This window comes from Ranitomeya imitator, chromosome 6, assembly GCF_032444005.1.
Source record: "Ranitomeya imitator isolate aRanImi1 chromosome 6, aRanImi1.pri, whole genome shotgun sequence".
In the NCBI taxonomy this organism is placed as follows: domain Eukaryota; kingdom Metazoa; phylum Chordata; class Amphibia; order Anura; family Dendrobatidae; genus Ranitomeya; species Ranitomeya imitator.
In genome coordinates, this window is record NC_091287.1 from 291,403,030 (window position 1) to 291,422,250 (window position 19,221).

The 19,221-nt window shown below is 42.3% G+C and overlaps 3 non-coding genes and 1 pseudogene across 3 annotated transcripts; all 4 read right to left on the minus strand.

Moving 5' to 3' along the window:
• Window positions 1–8,244: 8,244 nt before the first annotated feature.
• LOC138643720 (U2 spliceosomal RNA) lies at window positions 8,245–8,456 on the minus strand (annotated as a pseudogene).
• Window positions 8,457–9,644: 1,188 nt separating this feature from the next.
• LOC138643740 (U2 spliceosomal RNA) lies at window positions 9,645–9,840 on the minus strand. The gene has a single exon (XR_011314261.1). It is a non-coding gene; the product is annotated as a U2 spliceosomal RNA (small nuclear RNA).
• Window positions 9,841–12,281: 2,441 nt separating this feature from the next.
• LOC138643747 (U2 spliceosomal RNA) lies at window positions 12,282–12,468 on the minus strand. The gene has a single exon (XR_011314266.1). It is a non-coding gene; the product is annotated as a U2 spliceosomal RNA (small nuclear RNA).
• Window positions 12,469–18,818: 6,350 nt separating this feature from the next.
• On the minus strand, window positions 18,819–19,008 carry LOC138643751 (U2 spliceosomal RNA). The gene has a single exon (XR_011314269.1). It is a non-coding gene; the product is annotated as a U2 spliceosomal RNA (small nuclear RNA).
• Between the last annotated feature and the right edge of the window lie 213 nt (window positions 19,009–19,221).

The following is a 19,221-nucleotide window of genomic DNA, read 5'->3' on the forward strand; positions in this document are numbered from 1 at the left end:
ATAATCTTCTATGAAGCACTTGGGGGTTCAAAGTGCTCACCACACATCTAGATAATATATCCAAGGAGAACTAAGAGTCAAAGAAATTGCCAGAAATAACGTAATCAATCATAACCAATCTTTATTAAGAACAATACAAAATTATTAAAACTGGTACCACATATACAATGACATGTGAAAAATCTATTACCCTATTAGTGTTGTGAGTCTGATTCTTTCCGCATGCCTTCCGCTATCGGGGATCTCCACATGAATATGGCACAAGAATACATACATTTCTAAAGGAATCAGAAGAAACCGTGATATAAGAACAAATTATGGACTATATAATGTCATGTAAAGACATGTGTCATTTGTCATCTATAGGCTATAGATCATACATAGGGACTAAGTCGGTATTTTTTTGTTATACGGTAGTAACTAGATAACCTGATAGGTAGACAAGAAACGGATATAGATCATTTTTTCATATATATAAATACCTATCCTGTTTTCGTTCATGTGTTGTTCTGATGTTGCGGAATTAGCATGTGGTTTGATGATTTTATATAGTATATAAATTACCACATTATGCAATGACTCACCATTAATAGCTTTTGTTTCACTTTTTCCTTTTTTCTAAGCGGTATTTGCACTTTTATGTTCATTGTACCGTTGGTATATGAACTGTGTCTTTTGTTTTTTCCTCTATTTGGGTGAGACTACAGCCCAGGGATTAGGTGGACTGTGTCCCACAATGGAGGATTAGACTCATTATAATGTGCTAACCAGCTACATTTTATGGCTGGCTATTAATAGCGACTCACATCGGGCACTTGTCACTTTGTTTCTTAGCATTTGACACTTTATATACTCCTGGGTTTCGGTCCCCTGCTCGCCGGCGATTACTTGTCATGTGGTGTGGGCGTAGCGCTAGCCCGCTCACGTGATGGTAGGATGCTAACGTAGTAGAAGGGCTGGAACGCAGGGATGCGGTTCACTCATGCGCACTAATACCGGCACAATCGTCGCCTGATTGGCGGCGACTTATATATAAACCGGACGGAGATCCGAATTAGGCCACGCCCCCTGAGGAAGCGGTATTCACCAGACGCGAAACGCGCGTTGGGGTAAACAACAGAGACCAGGACAGGACCTGCCACACCGATCATGGGTAAATAGAGTCTTGAACGTTACTTCACTTTATATATTTTACTATTACAAACATCTGATCGGCCTGGCGATCTGACTGCTGTGGTATACTATTGACACTGTGTATGCTTACCTTAAGGGACAGTCTCAATACCACGGTATGTCGGTGGATCTATACCTGTCATTGTAGCACATTTGTTGCATGGTACATATAAACCTATTTGATGGGGTCCTGATCCAGGGTCTATTGTTTTTTGATGTACTCACGGATTTTTCACATGTCATTGTATATGTGGTACCAGTTTTAATAATTTTGTATTGTTCTTAATAAAGATTGGTTATGATTGATTACGTTATTTCTGGCAATTTCTTTGACTCTTAGTTCTCCTTGGATATATGATTATGATTTGAGTCGCCATAGTAATTTTTGGTCGATTATTCTTTGCTGATGTTCTGTTTATATATATGCTTATTTTCTGTATGTTTTACAGTATCTAAAGTCAGTTCCACTATGGATTATAAAGCCCGTGAACAGACGTGGCTGACACAACTTAACGATGTATTCTGTGATGATCCTGGTACATCTTCGATGGGTGACGGCAGGGGCAAGCAAGAGATTTTTAGACAATTAAAAGACCATCTTAATAAGCGCCTCAGGATATGGTGGAATCGTGCTTTTTTGAATAAGTATTTAGAAAGGGGGCTCATACCACGGGGACTCCGTGTTCAGGTATTCCCATCATTTGAGGTTGAAGATACCACATTTCGCCTGAAATGGGAGGAATTAGCAACAACGTGTTCGAGAGGGTTTATGGAGCTTTTAGTGCTAAATAATCAAAACAATCTGGAGGCTCTTGATCAAAAAATTGAAGAATTGCAAACTAAACTGAAACAAGATTTATCTTGTGAAGCCCTAACTAAATTTAATGCTGAACTAGACAGTGAATTTTGTAGATGGGAGAAAGAAATATGTGATAATAAATCTAAGAAATTCCAACGCGATATGAACGATCAGCAATCTAACACGGTGTATAGATGGAATAGAAGAGGTACTCGGATTAGGGGATCCTCCCGTGCCAGATCTGCCTCCACCGTGTCAGTCACATCAAGTGAGGAATCAAACCCAACACAGCCCAGATATTATGATTTGCGCAACTCTGGCCTAAATCGTGATAAGAGTGTGGTTAGACGTAAGAATCTCCAGACCAGTCAACCAGCTAAGAAAAATAAAAAGGGACTGGAGGTAATAAATCTTTCTACGCACATTCTTACTAATGATCAACTGGATGTGTTACAGAAGGGTTTGACGTTCTCTCCGACTAATAAATTTGATCTTTTTACAGCCGTCAAAGATCTGTTCCTCTTCTCAAGGAAACTAATTTTCAAAAAAATTTTTGAAAAAGATGGCTGTATTCAAACAAGTGATGACATTGAGAGGGAGGCGTTAATGGCACTGGAGGATTTACTAAATGAACAGACGTCCACGGTGAGTACGTTTCCACGAGATTGTGGGCCCAGGTCCACTAATTTTCCCCCCTTGTCTCTGTGTCCTGCAGTGGATATATTTACCAAAATGGTAATTAAAGAATTTCAAGATATATCCACAAGACGTAATAATGACAATCTGACATCCAGACAAAGGATAGCATTGGAACAACTACAAAAATATGATGATTTAGTGATAAAACCAGCAGACAAGGGGGGAAATGTGGTCCTGTGGCCCAACTCACTTTATGAAAAAGAGGCGTTTAAACATTTGAGAGACAAAGAAACGTATAAAAAATTGGACTCTAATCCAACCAATGCTTTCTTCCATGAGCTTGAAGGGATACTAATGGATGCCCATGATAGAGGCATTATCCCGAAGAAGGTATTGGATGGCCTACTCACTAAATTCCCTAGAGTTCCCACTCTGTATTTTATTCCTAAAATTCATAAAAATCCCATCGATCCGCCGGGCCGTCCGATTGTCTCTGGCATGGGGGGTTTGAGCGACCCGGTATGTAAATTCATTGACTACTATCTTAAACCACTTGTGGAGTCGCTCCCCTCCTATGTCAGGGACACGTCGGACGTGCTCCGCCGGATCGATGGGATACAACTTGAAGACAATATGTGTCTTGTCACTGCGGACGTGCAGTCATTGTACACGTGCATTGGCCATGAACATGGGCTGGAGGCTGTCCGCTTCTTCTTAGGTGCAAGTAATTGGGATGGTGCCATGTGTGAGCTGGTCATGGATCTGTTGACTTTTATTTTAACCAAAAATTTTTTTGTCTTTAAAGACGTTTTTTATTTGCAACAGCGCGGCACTGCCATGGGCGCGGCCTGTGCGCCTTCCTTCGCCAATCTCTTCCTGGGGTATTGGGAGAGGGAGATTTTTGGCGGAGGGGGGCCGCAGGCCGTGGACCATGTGCAGTGCTGGCTGCGCTACATCGATGACCTGCTCATCATATGGCAGGGGCCTGATGACGCACTGCATAACTTTATGCAAGAGCTAAATAACAACGTATATAATATCAAGTTGACGTATCAGACAAGCAAGACTGAGGTGGACTTTCTAGACATCAAAATTGAGGTGGATGAAAACCTGTATTTACAGACGGATGTCTTTAGAAAGTCCACTGCAGTCAACTCACTGTTACATGCGAACTCGGGCCACCCGTATAGTACCATTAGGGCCATCCCTGTTGGTCAGCACCTTCGAATGAAGCGGATATGCTCTTCTACGGCTAAGTTTGAAGCACAGGCATCTGACCTTAGAGTCAGATTTCAAGCAAGGGGGTATAGTAATAGAAGCATCAGACAGGGATATTTGAGAGCTAGACATGCGCCACGAGATGAACTATTGTGTTCAAATGGCAGAAATCAAAAAAGAAAGGAACAACAGGATGTCATACGTTATATTACAACCTATAACAGTGAGTGGTCCACAATGAGGGGATGTCTCCAGAAACACTGGGATATTCTCAGAAGTGATCCTACGCTCTCTAAATGCCTCACTAACTACCCCGCAATGACTGCCAGAAAGAGCAAAAATTTGAGAGATCTGCTAGTCTCCAGCCACTATGCCCCTAAGAAAACAAAATATGACTTTGGCTCGGGTGGACCGCCTAAAGGGTGTTTCCCGTGCAGAAACTGTATTACATGCCCAAATATCTGCCGGACCACTACTTTTGATTCAGTGGACGGTAGTAGAACTTATACTATCAACCATCATATAAACTGCAATACGACCCAGGTAGTTTATTATGCGGTATGTGGCTGCCCGAAAATTTATGTGGGCCTAACGTCCCGACGTTTGGGAACTCGCATACGTGAGCACGTACGCGACATAATGGCCGCAAAGACAGTGACTGACATGTCGCTGTTGAAAACGATACCACGTCATTTTAGACAATTTCATGGATGTAGTCCCAAAACATTTCAAGCACGAGGTATTGATCATGTCCTTTGTGGCATAAGAGGGGGTGATGTGAAGCGCATTCTGGCACAGCGGGAGTGCCGTTGGATTACCCTATTAGGTACAATGGCTCCCATGGGTCTTAATGAAACTCAAGGCTTCTCATCCTTCCTATAGACTATGCCGGGAATCTCTTTTTGTCATTTGCCGTTAAACATTGATTTTAATTTGTCTCTCTGTCTTTATTCATTTTTTAGTGTTGTGAGTCTGATTCTTTCCGCATGCCTTCCGCTATCGGGGATCTCCACATGAATATGGCACAAGAATACATACATTTCTAAAGGAATCAGAAGAAACCGTGATATAAGAACAAATTATGGACTATATAATGTCATGTAAAGACATGTGTCATTTGTCATCTATACGCTATAGATCATACATAGGGACTAAGTCGGTATTTTTTTGTTATACGGTAGTAACTAGATAACCTGATAGGTAGACAAGAAACGGATATAGATCATTTTTTCATATATATAAATACCTATCCTGTTTTCGTTCATGTGTTGTTCTGATGTTGCGGAATTAGCATGTGGTTTGATGATTTTATATAGTATATAAATTACCACATTATGCAATGACTCACCATTAATAGCTTTTGTTTCACTTTTTCCTTTTTTCTAAGCGGTATTTGCACTTTTATGTTCATTGTACCGTTGGTATATGAACTGTGTCTTTTGTTTTTTCCTCTATTTGGGTGAGACTACAGCCCAGGGATTAGGTGGACTGTGTCCCACAATGGAGGATTAGACTCATTATAATGTGCTAACCAGCTACATTTTATGGCTGGCTATTAATAGCGACTCACATCGGGCACTTGTCACTTTGTTTCTTAGCATTTGACACTTTATATACTCCTGGGTTTCGGTCCCCTGCTCGCCGGCGATTACTTGTCATGTGGTGTGGGCGTAGCGCTAGCCCGCTCACGTGATGGTAGGATGCTAACGTAGTAGAAGGGCTGGAACGCAGGGATGCGGTTCACTCATGCGCACTAATACCGGCACAATCGTCGCCTGATTGGCGGCGACTTATATATAAACCGGACGGAGATCCGAATTAGGCCACGCCCCCTGAGGAAGCGGTATTCACCAGACGCGAAACGCGCGTTGGGGTAAACAACAGAGACCAGGACAGGACCTGCCACACCGATCATGGGTAAATAGAGTCTTGAACGTTACTTCACTTTATATATTTTACTATTACAAACATCTGATCGGCCTGGCGATCTGACTGCTGTGGTATACTATTGACACTGTGTATGCTTACCTTAAGGGACAGTCTCAATACCACGGTATGTCGGTGGATCTATACCTGTCATTGTAGCACATTTGTTGCATGGTACATATAAACCTATTTGATGGGGTCCTGATCCAGGGTCTATTGTTTTTTGATGTACTCACGGATTTTTCACATGTCATTGTATATGTGGTACCAGTTTTAATAATTTTGTATTGTTCTTAATAAAGATTGGTTATGATTGATTACGTTATTTCTGGCAATTTCTTTGACTCTTAGTTCTCCTTGGATATATGATTATGATTTGAGTCGCCATAGTAATTTTTGGTCGATTATTCTTTGCTGATGTTCTGTTTATACACATCTAGATAAGTTCCTTTCGGGGTCTAGTTTCCAAAATGGGGTCACTTGTGGGGGGTTTCTACTGTTAAGCCACATCAGGGGCTCTGCAAACGCAACGTGACGCCCACAGAGCATTCCATCAAAGTCTGCATTTCAAAACGTCACTACTTCACTTCCGAGCCCCGGCATGTGCCCAAACAGTGGTTTACCCCCACATATGAGGTATCAGCGTACTCAGGACAAATTGGACAACAACTTTCGTGGTTCAGTTTCTCCTGTTACCCTTGGGAAAATAAAAAATTGCAGGCTAAAAGATCATTTTTGAGAAAATAATTTTTTTTTTTTATTTTCATGGCTCTGCGTTATAAACTTCTGTGAAGCACTTGGGGGTTCAAAGTCCTCACCACACATCTAGATTAGTTCCTTTGGGGGTATAGTTTCCAAAATGGGGTCATTTCTGGGGGATCTCCAATGTTTAGGCACACAGGGGCTCTCCAAACGTGACATGGTGTCTGCTAACAATTGGAGCTAATTTTCCATTCAAAAAGTAAAATGGCACGCCTTCCCTTCCGAGCCCTGCCGTGTGCCCAAACAGTGGTTTACCCCCACATATGAGGTATCGGCGTACACGGGAGAAATTGCCCAACAAATTTTATGATCCATTTTATCCTATTGCCCATGTGAAAATGAAAAAATTGAGGCGAAAATAATTTTTTGTGTGAAAAAAAAGTACTTTTTAATATTTACAGATCAATTTGTGAAGCACCTGAGGGTTTAAAGTGCTCACTATGCATCTAGATAAGTTCCATGGGGCGTCTAGTTTCCAAAATGGGGTCACTTGTGGGGGAGCTCCAATTTTTAGGCACACGGGGGCTCTCCAAACGTGACATGGTGTCCGCTAAAGAGTGGAGCCAATTTTTTATTCAAAAAGTCAAATGGCGCTCCTTCCTTTCCAAGCCCTGCCGTGCGCCCAAACAGTGGTTTACCCCCACATATGAGGTATCAGCGTACTCAGGACAAATTGGACAACAACTTTCGTGGTTCAGTTTCTCCTTTTACCATTGGGAAAATAAAAAAATTGTTGCTAAAATATAATTTTTGTGACTAAAATGTTAAATGTTCATTTTTTCCTTCCATGTTGCTTCTGCTGCTGTGAAGCACCTGAAGGGTTAATAAACTTCTTGAATGTGGTTTTGAGTACCTTGAGGGGTGCAGTTTTTAGAATGGTGTCACTTTTGGGTATTTTCAGCCATATAGACCCCTCAAACTGACTTCAAATGTGAGGTGGTCCCTAAAAAAATGGTTTTGTAAATTTCGTTGTAAAAATGAGAAATCGCTGGTCAAATTTTAACCCTTATAACTTCCTAGCAAAAAAAAAAATTGTTTCCAAAATTGTGCTGATGTAAAGTATACATGTGGGAAATGTTATTTATTAACTATTTTGTGTCACATAACTCTCTAGTTTAACAGAATAAAAATTCAAAATGTGAAAATTGCGAAATTTTCAAAATTTTTGCCAAATTTCCGTTTTTATCACAAATAAACGCAGATTTTATTAACCTAAATTTACCATTAACATGAAGCCCAATATGTCACGAAAAAACAATCTCAGAACCGCTAGGATCCGTTGAAGCGTTCCTGAGTTATTACCTCATAAAGGGACACTGGTCAGAATTGCAAAAAATGGCAAGGTCTTTAAGGTCCAAATAGGCTGGGTCATGAAGGGGTTAAATTAAAACACTAAGTACTGATAGCAAGGGGCCTAACTTTGCAGACGATATATTTGCAACACTGTAACAAAGGCCAAATACGTGTCCACATCTTCACACACTGGTTGCAACCAATAAAGAGAGATTGATTGATAGATTTCATATTGAACGCAATACAATGCTTGACATGCAGAGGTGCAAACAATGCAATGCGCCCAAAATGTTGCAATTGGTCAAGTTAAATCTAGCAAAATGCATTTGGCATCTGAAATGTGCAACTTTGACCCTGAAAAGAATTCACATAATGGGTTAAAACACAACGTGTGCGGATTTCCATTCAATCTGTATTTGGAAGCCGTATCAGAGAAGGAGTGCACTGTTCCCGGAGAAGATACCGCAATAACGGGTCAATGCGTGGAGTGGACAGAGCAAGCTCGTTTTCCATCTCCCAAATCCATTTACTATAGGGTGTCCAACTAGAAGATGTATCAGATATTAAACTGATAAGAACAGATACTACAGTTGATCTTGGGCGACGACGACGACGACGATCATAGCGAAAAAGGCCGAAAAGCCATAACCAGAAATGGTTTTGTACTTATGCCGCCCCCCGAGGCCTGACACTCATCCGTCATCCTAGCCAGAAGGCCGAGAAGCAATAGCCAGAAATTGTTTTGCACTTGTGCCGCACCAAGGCCTAACACTGATACCCTTTGGGGAGATGGAGCAAAAGATTGCCCTGAGGAGGACATTTTAGCAAAGCGGACGCCTTCACAATGGCAGATCTGCTGTTTGTTCAAGCTGTGAGCCCCTCGTTTTTAATCTGCATAACCCCACCTATTGTAACCCTCCCCCCTCTTTGTTCCAATGTGCAGTACTGAGTGCCAGCAGGGGGGGCGAGAGGGAAATTAAAAACCAAACAAGCGAGCAGCTGTCTTCCCTTAGCTCTCCTGATGCCAGGTATAGACCCTGCTGCCTACCTATCACCATGCTGCCCGCCGCTGTTCCAGCAGCAGACTGAAGATGACTGCCACCGCACTGCTTTATATAGGCCAAGGGCCCATTGTGACACGTGAGGGTTCCAGCCCATTGTGACATGTGAGGGTTCCGGACCATGGCCAAGGGCCCATTGTGACACGTGAGAGTTCCGTGCACAGATTCTATCTAATGCAGGCAACGCACCTGGTTGCTAGAAAGCATTAGAATACTCACAGAGGTGGAGATAGGCAGCGTATTCAAGATCAGCACAGATACAATTTTTCCTTTTTTTTTTTTTTTAAATACATATACACCAAATTTAAAAGTCAGTGGTCCACAAGAGGGAGACAATGTTTTACAAAAGAAATCATGCTGTAACAAACGTGGTATGTATGGCAGAACTACTTCTGGGTTACTTAAATTAAAACACTAAGTACTGATAGCAAGGGGACTAACTTTGCAGACGATACATTTGCAACACTGTAACAAAGGCCAAATACGTGTCCACATCTTCACACACCGGCTGCAACCAGTAAAGAGAGATTGATTGATTGATTGATTGATTGATTGATTGATAGATTTCATATTGAACACAATACAATGCTTGACATGCATAGGTGCAAACAATGCAATGCGCGCAAAATGTTGCAATTGGTCCAGTTAAATCTAGCAAAATGCATTTGTCATCTGAAATGTGCAACTTTGACCCTGAAAAGAATTCACATAATGGGTTAAAACACAACATGTGTTGATTTCAATTCAATCTGTATTTGGAAGCCATATCAGAGAAGGAGTGCACTGTTCCCGGAGAAGATACCGCAATAACGGGTCAATGCCTGGAGTGGACAGAGCAAGCTCTTTTTCCCTCTCCCAAATCCATTTACTATATGGTCTCCAAGTAGGAGACGTATCAGATACTACACTTGATCTCGGGCGGCGGCGACGACGACGACGACGATCATAGCCAAAAGACCAAGAAGCAATAACCAGAAATGGATTTGTACTTGTGCCGACCCCCGAGGCCTAACACTCATTTTTTTTTTTTTTTAAACCATTCAGGTTAATCTCACAGCAAAAATACGACCAACATATCTCTGCCATAATATCCTCATCATCATGGTTCATTTCTTTAATTCACCATCAAAAAAACAACACTCAGGTATAATAACTAAACCCATTAACATAAGCATAAACCCCAACCTACATATTATTTAACAAAAGGAACTTATTTTACTCAGGTAATACTATCTAAACCTCCCTCCTCCCGAAACCTATCCTTGTCTCGTACTAGTTTCCAAAACTCTTCATGTTCCTTATTTATCTTTTTCTCCTCCCGTTTTATCACTTTTGTCTCTTTTCTTACAAAAAAATCTTCAAAATTCTCATTTGCCGGTTCCTTTACATTTCCCTTGACTTTTACAACCAAATCAACTTTTTTAGGTCCTTTCAATTTCACCTTCTGATGTATCTTCATTATTTCTTCTTCTAGCACATCTCTTGTCATTACCATTTTTTCCTCCTTTTTACCATCAAATATATTTGTCTTTAACTCTTCATTTTCATTTTTACCATCAAATATATTTTCCTCCAACTTCTTCTTAACATGTTCTACATACAAAAAGCCATCCTTTCCATTCACCATTATTTTTCCAGTCTTTATCTCTTCATTTTCACACTTCCACCATAGAAATCTCCTCTTACCATTCCAAACTCCAATACTATTAATATAGTCCTTATGAAAAACCACCATCCTGAAGCAACTTTTCAAATAATCCAATACATCCGTCATTTCCACATAAGGATCATCCATCTGAACAATCAATTTTTTTGGTTCCCCCAAAAATAACGCCTTCACACTGAAACTATCTGAATATTCTTCTCTCCAATTATCCAAAAAACAAAAACACTTATCTTCAGACTTTAAAGTAATATCAAAAATTCTCTTCATCTTAATTTCCTGCATGCACAAAATATCCATTCTTCCAACTGATCCATGCTTCTCCAATAAGTCCAAAATCTTCTGTTCGTCCAAAAGACCATCCAACGATAATTTCTTAACGAAAAATCTCAAACAATTCTTCTTCCTGAAAAGGCCCATCTTTTAATCCTTATGACTGCCCCCCACAGCTATGTGTGGTGACAGGGGTGATCGCCTCTCGTTGCCCAGGGACTAATCCGACTCCCCTATAGCAGCAGGAGGGTGAAGCCACACTGTTATATGCAGCGATCCCTCCAGGCCAAGGAGCCGGGTACCCTGGGCACCTTAGGCCAGACCAAGCGCAGCAACCGTCAAGCCACTGTACTTGATCCTAGCCAGAAGGCCGAGAAGCAATAGCCAGAAATGGTTTTGCACTTGTGCCGCACCAAGGCCCAAACACTGATACCCTTTGGGGAGATGGAGCAAAAGATTGCCCTGAGGAGGACATTTTAGCAAACTGGACGCCTTCACAATGGCAGATCTGCTGTTTGTTCAAGCTGTGAGCCCCTCGTTTTTAATCTGCATAACCCCACCTATTGTAACCCTCCCCCCTCTTTGTTCCAATGTGCAATACTGAGTGCCAGGAGGAGGGCGAGAGGGAAATTAAAAACCAAACAAGCGAGCAGCTGTCTTCCCTTAGCTCTCCTGATGCCAGGTATAGACCCTGCTGCCTACCTATCACCATGCTGCCCGCCGCTGTTCCAGCAGCAGACTGAAGATGACTGCCACCGCACTGCTTTATATAGGCCAAGGGCCCATTGTGACACGTGAGGGTTCCGGACCATGGCCAAGGGCCCATTATGACACGTGAGGGTTCCGGAACATGGCCAAGGGCCCATTGTGACACGTGAAGGTTCCGCGCGCAGATTCTATCTAATGCAGGCAGCGCACCTGGCTGCTAGAAAGCATTAGAATACTCACAGAGGTGGAGATAGGCAGCGTATTCAAGATGAGCACAGATACAATTTTTCCTTTTTTTAAATACATATACACCAAATGTAAAAGTCAGTGGTCCACAAGAGGGAGACAATGTTTTACAAAAGAAATCATGCTGTCACAAACGTGGTACGTATGGCAGAACTACTTCTGGGTTACTTAAATTAAAACACTAAGTACTGAAAGCAAGGGGCCTAACTTTGCAGACGATACATTTGCAACACTGTAACAAAGGCCAAATACGTGTCCACATCTTCACACACCGGTTGCAACCAGTAAAGAGAGATTGATTGATTGATAGATTTCATATTGAACACAATACAATGCTTGACATGCATAGGTGCAAACAATGCAATGCGCGCAAAATGTTGCAATTGGTCAAGTTAAATCTAGCAAAATGCATTTGGCATCTGAAATGTGCAACTTTGACCCTGATAAGAATTCACATAATGGGTTAAAACACAACGTGTTCTGATTTCAATTCAATTTGCATTTGGAAGCCGTGTCAGAGAAGGAGTGCACTGTTCCCGGAAAAGATACCGCAGTAACAGGTCAGTGCCTGGAGTGAACAGAGCAAGCTCTTTTTCCATCTCCCAAATCCATTTACTATATGGTCTCCAATTAGGAGACGTATCAGATACTACACTTGATCTTGGGCGCCGGCGACGACGATCATAGCCAAAAGACCAAGAAGCAATAACCAGAAATGGATTTGTACTTTTGCCGACCCCCGAGGCCTAACACTCATTTTTTTTTTTTTTTCCCTCAGATGGGAAGTTCCACAGTCAGATATCCAAAACTATATGGAACTCAACTCCCAAAACAGCGTGCCACATACTCAATGTAACCACCATGCCCATCATCATTGGAAAACACAACAAAATGTATTGTTAACAACCAAAAAAAGCCTCAAGATACATTAACAAAATGTTTCCACTTTTTAGTTTTCAAAATTCCCTCTGCATCCACCTCCCCTCTCCTCCTCTGATCACACACAAAGCAAAAATACAATTTTCCCAAAATGATTCTTAAACAATTTTTAACCTCAATATCCTTCCTTTTAAACACATACATATTCCTCACATCCCACAATACCTCTTTTATACATGCCATCATCAACCACAATACTCTCTCCTTTTCCCCACACATACCCAATCCAAACATAAAAAGCTCAAAAGACAACAGATTCACCTCACACAGCTCCTTACACAAATGACCCAGACCTGCAATCACACTTCTAGCATACTGACAATTCCAAAACAAATGCACCACACTCTCACTCCCACCACATCCACTCCTCGGACACTTCTCACTCCTCACTAAATCCCGATTTTTCAGAAACTCCCTCACCGGTAACAGCCCATGCAATGACTGCCATACAATCTCACTCTGCCTATTTGTCATACCCTTCATACGTACCTTCTTCCATACTTTCTGCACATCATCCCCTTACCAATTTAAGATCTGGCAAGGACAGCCTGTGAGCTCGTCCAACAATAATGTCACATTCCATCTCTCTGCACTCAATCATCTTATATACAGCTTTCCTCTTTTCTAACAATCTCACATCCACATCACACAGTTCATACTTCACTAAAAATTTGTAAGCCCACACATACCACACAGTAACCTCAAAAGCCACTGGGCTCCTAAGATCTCTTTCACGCCATTTCAAACGAAACAAGAAATTTCCAAACAAAAACCTGCACATACATGCATACTTCCCATCCATCCTAATCACGCCTAATACAAACACCATAATATTCATGCCGAAAAATACATTCAAATTTGGGAAACCCAGTCCCCCCTTATCCAAACTCTTCATAACAATTTCTCTCCTTGCACGCTCCATACATGAACCCCAAAAAGAGACAAACAAAACCCTATTTAATCTTCTAATACACATGTAGCTTGGTGGAAAAACCATCTCAACATACAAAAAAATAGGTAACACAACACTCTTAATAACTAAAATTTTACCAAAAAACGTAAGATCCCTCAAATTCCAAAAATTTAACTTACGCTCCACTCTCTCTCTCACATCCACCCAGCTTTCCTCTCCATCCAATTTCTCTGAAAATTTCACACCCAAAACCTTTATCGGTCCACTCACCACATTCACTCCAGCATCATCGCTCAGACTCCTCCCCCCAAAATTCTTACACTCACTCTTCTCCCAATTCACTTTAAAAGCAGATGCTCCACAAAAAATAGAAACCAACAACTTCACACGCCGTACCGAACACTCTGAATCACACAACACACACACACATCATCCATATAGCCACTCATCTTCCACTCTCTCCCCCCATCCCGGTACTTGCACACCCCGAATCACCTTATCTTTTCTTAACAGACATAACAAAGGCTTAATTGTGCAAATAAATACGATAGGGGACAAAGGGCACCCCTGCCGAACACCTGAAAATACATTTACTCTCCTACCCACATTTCCATTCAACAACACACAACTATAAATGTTCTTATACAAACTTCTCACTCTCTCAACAAACTCAGAAGGAAAACCCATCTTCACCAACACACTAAACAAAAAACCATGCGCCAATCTATCATACGCCTTCCCAAAATCCAAACTCAACACATACACCCCCTTCTTACGATTCATGCAGTCCCACAAACAATCTCTCAACATACACAAACTTCCATGTATTCGTCTTCCAGACACCGCACAACATTGCTCCTCAACCACCACACTCCCAACCACGCCACGCATCCTGTTAGCCAAAAGTTTCGCATAAATCTTATAATCACAATTTAGCAATGTGATCGGCCTCCAATTTTTAAGATTTTTCAAATCACCTTTTTTTGGCAATAACACAACCACCCCTGCACGCATACCATTTGCCACCTCTGCATTCGCCCACATATACTTACATACATCCCCAAAATCCTTCCCAATCACATCCCAAATCACACAATAAAATTCCACCGGTAAACCATCCTCCCCCGGTGATTTATTCATCGTCATACTACACACCACCTTCCATACTTCTTCACCCGTCACATCACCCATCAAACTTTCCCTTTCAATATTATTCAAACTATTTTCCAAAACACTCAGCACCTCACTCTCCAAACCTTCATCCCTCCATTTCACAGCATACAAATCATCATAAAACTTTGCCACTTCCTGATACAAGTCCGCACCACTCACTTCATTTCCATCCATCCCATTCAAAACACTCATACTCTGTCTCTTCCCAAAAACTTTTTTAAAGGAAAAACGCGAACACTTCTCATTCTTCTCCAAATTCTCTATCTTGGCCCTGTACACAATACTCCTCCCTCTTTCTAACAAAAAATCATTCACTTCTTTTTTCACTTTCACTAAATCTTCACTCACATCCATCCCTCCGGCCCTCAACTTATACAACACACTCAATCTTGCATTTAAGAAAACAAACCTTTCTCTCTTTGCAGCCGCACACTTGTACCCGAGTTTTTTAAAAAAAAACTCTTGGTTTTCCATTTAACCCAATCCCACCATTCACACACATTTCTGAAATCACTCCTGCACCCACACCATTCTGCATAATCTCTTTCATACTCCTCTCTCACACCCTGTCCTTCCAGCAAAGTCACATTCAACTTCCACACACCTTTCCCAGCCACCTCATTAACATGCAAATCCAATTCACACTTCATACACACATGATCCGAAAAAACCACACTCTCCTGTGCATAACTAACAGGAATCAGATTTTTTGAAACAAAACAATAGTCCAATCTAGACGCCACCCTCCCACTGTCAGAAAAAAACGTATTTAACAACGGAGTTATCTTGCATGCACGCTGCATATCCTTTAAACCAAAATCACTCACCATAACCATTAACACTTTCCCTGACACATCCACATTCACACTTCCCACAATACAGTTCATATCACCCACTATCACAACAGGTACTCTTCCTGGAATAAAAAACTTAATTTTTTCAAATAAAACTTTACGCTCCTGTTTTTCTACAGGAGCATATACATTAATAACACAAAAACGAACATTTCTAAATTCAAAATTTGCCAACACACACCTCCCAACCTCAATCACCATATAGTCACACAAATTCACATCATTTCCCTTCACCAAAAAACCCACACCATCATTTTTATTACAGGCACTCCCTGACCACACAGACGCACCATGAGGCCATTCACTCCCCTTCACATCATCCACAATCCCACACTCCTGCAGACAAAAAATTCCTGCATTTTGGGTTGCAAAAAAATCCAAAATGGCCGCCCGCCGCAACCTGTTTTTAAAAACCCTCACATTTTGTGATATGATTGCAAAACCCATAACATACACAGGAACAAAAAATACAAAAAAAAAAACAACCTACAAACAGGACATTACACAACTTACATGTAAGAAAAAAAATGGAAGAAAAAAAAAAAAACACCATTTTTAAAGGCAACTGCTATATACATAAAAAAACACCTAGCTACTGAAACAATAGCACATAACTATGCAGTATCGCCACTGTCCTCCTCCACCATCTGCGCTGAGCAGCTTTCAGAGCCGCTGACCTCCATACACTCCTCCACACGTGTCTTCTTCCGCCCAACCTTCCTCTGGGGCGCTCCTCCTTCAGGAACCTCAAAATCATGGATTTCCCCACCACACTCCCTGGGACACTTTCGACCTCCAGGCTCCTCTTCTGAGGAAAAAACACCAATGTTTCTTGGGCCAGACTCAGGAATCAAAGACTCAGCCATCTCCTCCACCTCAGAAATATCAAAGTCCATCAATGATCCCATCTCCTCAGCTTTGGTAACTGGGACCTCCTTTTTTTTCTTATTTTTATTAGCCATAGCACGCTCTTCCTGCTTTGCGGCTCTCCAGAATAATTTGTCCTCCCGCTCCTCCTTCCTTTTTTCAGCCTCCTTGTCCTCCTGCCGCCTCTCCCGCCATCTCTCAATCATAGAGGGCGGAATTACCTCAGCGCTTTGCTGCGCAGAAGCCTTGCTTTCCTCCCGCTTCCTCTCCTCCTCATGTTTCTTGACCTCCTCCTCTCTCTTTTTTTCCTCCTCCTGCCTCCGCTCCTCCTCACGTTTCTTTACTTCTTCCTCCCGCCTCTCCTCCTCTCTAGTCGACCTCCACGGCCCACCATATGGACAGTCCTTATACAGGTGCCCTGTATTACCACACCGGTCACACTCACGTGGCATTGGACACTGAGCTGCCGCATGGCCTTCTCTTTTGCAATTACGGCAAACCAAGCTCTTATCACACATGCTCTGCAAGTGCAAAAATTGAAAACACTTCCTGCAGTATAGAGGCTGCCCTGCATATGTCAGAAAGCCCCTATGACCCGCCACTGAAAAATTCGCCGGGGGGTGGGTGAAACCTCCCAAACAACTTGGGTCTTTCCTCAGTTTCACACGAAACACATACTTGCAGTTGAAAATGCCTAAGCAATTTTTCTGTTTCTCTCCACCCTTGACATATTCACAGTACCGAGCCAGGAACTGCTCCAGCAGAATTACTTCTGTATAAGGGTTATATACAGTAACCGTCACCACTTTTTCCATGAGCCCAAACAGAGGCTCCACCCGCACTCCCTCCAGGCATGGGTCACCATCATGACTTCGGAGCCACTCAAACACAGTTAAACAGCAAAGCTCACTCACAAAGGTAACATCATATGAACCTTGGTTATGAAATTAATTCACATTGAAAATATCAGTCCGATGAGCTCCAGCCTTTCCCTCCAGCAGGTCACGAACCACGTACACCACGTTGTTTTTGGCACCATCTTCCACGACCACACGAATCGTATTCTTGATGAACATCTTCAATCTTCTCTGCCGATATGAATATCGCAGTAGCAAATTAGCAGCACGCTGCCAGGAAACACTCGCACCCCCTGACCGCGATACAAGATTGCAGCCAGAAGGCCGAGAAGCAATAGCCAGAAATGGTTTTGCACTTGTGCCGCACCACGGCCTAACACGGATACCCTTTGGGGAGATGAGGCAAAAGATTGCCCTGAGGAGGACATTTTAGCAAACCGGACGCCTTCACAATGGCAGATCTGCTGTTTGTTCAAGCTGTGAGCCCCTCATTTTTAATCTGCATAACCCCACCTATTGTTACGCTTCCCCCTCTTTGTTCCAATGTGCAATACTGAGTGCCAGGAGGAGGGCGAGAGGGAAATTCAAAAAACAAACAAGTGAGCAGCTGTCTTCCCTTAGCTCTCCTGATGCCAGGTATAGACCCTGCTGCCTACCTATCACCATGCTGCCCGCCGCTGTTCCAGCAGCAGACTGAAGATGACTGCCACCGCACTGCTTTATATAGGCCAAGGGCCCATTGTGACACGTGAGGGTTCCAGCCCGTTGTGACACGTGAGGGTTCCGGACCATGGCCAAGGGCCCATTGTGACACGTGAGGGTTCCGGAACATGGCCAAGGGCCCATTGTGACATGTGAGGGTTCCGCGCGCAGATTCTATCTAATGCAGGCAGCGCACCTGGTTGCTAGAAAGCATTAGAATACTCACAGAGGTGGAGATAGGCAGCGTATTCAAAATGAGCACAGATACAATTTTTCCTTTTTTTAAATACATATACACAAAATTTAAAAGTCAGTGGTCCACAAGAGGGAGACCATGTTTTACAAAAGAAATCATGCTGTCACAAACGTGGTACGTATGGTAGAACTACTTCTGGGTTACTTAAATTAAAACACTAAGTACTGATAGCAAGGGGCCTAACTTTGCAGACAATACATTTGCAACACTGTAACAAAGGCCAAATACGTGTCCACATCTTCACACACCGGTTGCAACCAGTAAAGAGAGATTGATTGATTGATAGATTTCATATTGAACACAATACAATGCTTGACATGCATAGGTGCAAACAATGCAATGCGCGCAAAATGTTGCAATTGGTCCAGTTAAATCTAGCAAAATGCATTTGGCATCTGAAATGTGCAACTTTGACCCTGAAAAGAATTCACATAATGGGTTAAAACACAACGTGTGCTGATTTCAATTCAATCTGTATTTGGAAGCCGTATCAGAGAAGGAGTGCACTGTTCCCGGAGAAAATACCGCAATAACGGGTCAATGCCTGGAGTGGACAGAGCAAGCTCTTTTTCCCTCTCTCAAATCCATTTACTATATGGTCTCCAATTAGGAGACGTATCAGATACTACACTTGATCTTGGGCGGCGGCGACGACGACGATCATAGCCAAAAGACAAAGAAGCAATAACCAGAAATTAATTTGTACTTGTGCCGACCCCCGAGGCCTGACACTCATGCGTCATCCTAGCCAGAAGGCCGAGAAGCAATGGCCAGAAATGGTTTTGCACTTGTGCCGCACCAAGGCCCAACACTGATACCCTTTGGGGAGATGGAGCAAAAGATTGCCCTGAGGAGGACATTTTAGCAAACCGGACGCTTTCACAATGGCAGATCTGCTG